A 3675-nucleotide genomic window follows, 5' to 3' on the forward strand; every position below is an offset into this window, starting at 1 on the left:
ATTATTTTATTTAATATAGTTTTGCATAGCCTTGTGATACATTATAAGGAATTAAAAAAATAGTGAAAAGTTCATCTCAATCACTGCAATTGTTCTTACTTTTTACCTCTTTTTGTTGATTTTTAGTATCTATAAAGTGCCCACATTTGCAGTTTTTTATTAGATTCATATGTGTTAAGACATTAATGTGATGCACTAAGATGCGTAAGCCCTGAACCCAACTCCCCAGTAGTCAAATTTTGGAACATTTTGTTCTCTACTCAGTCATATGTAGCCTGTGATTCCTATTTGCCTATTTCGTTCCTTCCTCTGGGAGGTTTCTCAGGAGCACGTCCATATGCAGCCCACCTCTCTCCTTAGAAGGTTCAGTCCCAGATGTTCTGGATGCCAAATGATAGAAAATAAATATCTGGGGTGTGAGACCAAAAGTCCAGTGTAGTAGGTGATGCTGCAGCTTGGTGTGAGGAAGCCAGGCCACTGAGCTAAAGGTGTTGATGTAAGGAGAGATGTTTGAACTACAGGTAAAAGGGTATAGAAGACAAGCACAGATAAAATAGGATTTTGTTGTTAAGCAGAATAACCTGTGCTCTCTTAGGTCATGCTCCAGGTCCCTCTTTCTTCCAGTGTAGCTGCAAGTGGGAGAAGTGAATGGCCTTTGAACAGAACACACAATTCTGTCAAATAGTACTGTGGTAACTCCAGTTTACGTTCTGAAATGGATTCATGCTAAATTAAAAATAAGTGACAACAGATGACTCATAGAAAGGAAATAAGAAGAAAAAAGAAAGAATAAAGAACTATACTGAGTCTAAAGTACAATGGGGACAAAAATGAAAATAAATGAAAAGGTTTACCAAGCCTGCTAACATTGTGAAACTTGGTTGCACTTTCTCTCCATTTCTCTGCCTATGTCTCAGTATCTCTATCTGACGTAATATATACAAAAAATAAATTCCCCATTTGATGTGTTGCCTCCATTCTTCTTTCTCTCTTTTCCAGAACTCTCCCTTCTTAATTCTAGAGCTGAAAAATGTATTCAGAAGCAGGTGAATAAGTAAATGGGAAGAATGAATTTCTCTGGTCTTTCTTCAGCTAGGCAAGAATAATCAAATTTTGACTTTTGAAATGAAACAAATTATTATTTGATTATATTAAGATCAGTTGCTAGGTCAGGAGCATTTTAAACCAAAATTACACAAATGATGCAAATTTTTCTGGCTCATGATACTTGATACAACTAATTTTAGACAAAGTGATTTTTAGCACTTCCAGCTGCAAATATAATAGAGTCGAGATAATAATTCAACCCTAAATTTTTATATTTTCTTACATTTGAATTATAGTATTTTTGAAATAAAGGGACTTTTACTGCAATTTGACTTTCAAATGATTAGCATTTGCTTTATTCAACCAATGGAATCCATATTATTGTACTTACATTAGGCTAGAAGATACGTCCTAACGGAGACAATCCATTTCCTAATATTGTTCTAGAAATTGTCCTCTGACTTATAGAATTTCACTATTCCTGGTTTCCAGGCCAATTCATTGCTTCAAAATGAGATGCGGAAAGTAGAAATGATACATGGGTTTAGCAAACACAGCCAGGGGTCTATATAATACACTTCATTCCCTAATTCCATAGTAACAGAACTCCAATTTTCTTGAGGAAGAATGTATGCTCAGCCATAAAATTACATTTCTCAGCCTCTTACTGTGCAAAGAATGACCACGGGGCAGAGAACTGGTTGAGAACTGATTAATAAGTGATCAGGGGCAGTTATTTGATAGGGCTTCTGGGAAAGTTTACTAAATATAACCAATTCAATTGGCACCCAAGTATTGTCTTTTGCCCTTTCTCTTTCACCTTCCACTTTCCAGGAATATGTAAATGACACATGGAGACACAGAAGCCATGTGTGATGATGAATTAAAATCTACACATCAAAGATGACAGACAGACACAAAAGACTGGATATCATTAGCTGTCACAAAATCCCTAGACTGCTAATTTCCAGGTTTATGAGAAAGAAAATGGAATCTCTTCCTAGTTTAAGCCTCTGTTTTGGAGGTACTGATACTGTTGGCTCAAGTCAATGTTTTAAGTAATATATTCAGTGAAACATGGACAGAGAACAAAGGAAATTGTCTTCCATTTATACAATTATGGAAATTATTCTCTTAAGCAGCTCATAAATTGGCTCTGAAATGAGTTCCAAAACTTGCGTTTCAAAAAATACTTTGACCAATTAGGAAAATGCAAATCAAAACCACAATGAGATGTCACCTCACCCCCATTAGGATAGCTGCTATTATACACACATACACACACACACACACACAGAGAAAATAAGTATTGGGGAGGATATGAAAAATTGGAACCCTTGTGCCCTGTTGGTAGGAATGGAAACTGCAGAAAACAGTATGGTGGCTCCTAATAGAATTGCCATATAATCAAATAATTCTACTTCTGTGTAGGTTATCCAAAAGAATTAAAAGTGGGGTTTTGAGGAGGTATTGTACACCTCTGTTCATAGCAACATTATTTACAATAGTTAAAATGTGGAAGCAACCCAAGTGTCCATGGACAGATGAATAGATCAGCAATATGTGTTATATACAGCCAGTGGAATATTATTCAGTCTTAAACGGGAAGGAAATTCTCACACACAGTACAAACGTGGATAAACCTTAAGGACATAATGCCAAGTGAAATGAGATGGCCACAAAAGGACAAATACCGTGTGATTCTCCTTATATGAGTATCTAGAGTAGTCAAATTCATAAAAATAGAAAGTAGAATGGTGGTTGCCAGGCACTGGAGAAAGAATGGAGGATTGTTGTTTAGTGGGTACAGAGTTTCACTTTTACAAATTAAAAAGTTCTGGGCACTGGGTGCATAAAAATGTGAATATACTTAACACTACTGAGCTGTACACTTAAAATGGTAAATTTTATGTGTATTTTCTGCCATTAAAAATACTTCAATCTAACCATATATGTAAGTATAGATGGTTGTTAAATAGCAAATTTCAAGTTCTTATATCACCCAAAATGATTAATTAAAAAATTATATATTTCACATCTTTTATTTGATATTTGAAAGCCACTATAGTAAAAAACTCCACTAAAAAAAGTCATCAAACATACTGGGATTAGACATTTGTGGGCATTTATTATCCATCTTAAATAAAATATGCAAACTTGTAAATATCAAACTTGCAGACCCTTAAATTTAAAAGAAGCTATAAAGAGTAAAGCTGAAAAAATCTAAACCATTAATCATTTGATTATGATTTTGGTATAATCTTGTCTAGGGAATAGAAATATAACAAATTACATTAAGTATCTAAATTTTTCCCAACTGGAATGAGTAGAAAACATCTGTGTATTTAAGACACTAAATAATATCCAGGCAAGGTGGCTCATGCCTGTAATCCCAGCACTTTGAAAGGCAGGGGTGCAGAGATCGCTTGAACCCAAGAGTTCAAGACCAGCCTGGACAACATGGCGAAACTCCATCCCTACAAAAAAAAATACAAAAATAAGCCAGGTGTGGTAGCATGTGCCTGTGGTCCCAGATTCTCAAGAGAACTACCGCACTCTACCGTGGGTGACAGAGAGAGACTTTACCTCAAGAAAAAACAAAACAAAACAAAATTCTTCGAATTGGCC

The sequence above is a fragment of the Cebus imitator genome, unplaced genomic scaffold, assembly GCF_001604975.1.
Source record: "Cebus imitator isolate Cc_AM_T3 unplaced genomic scaffold, Cebus_imitator-1.0 Scaffold62, whole genome shotgun sequence".
Classification (NCBI taxonomy): Eukaryota; Metazoa; Chordata; class Mammalia; order Primates; family Cebidae; genus Cebus; species Cebus imitator.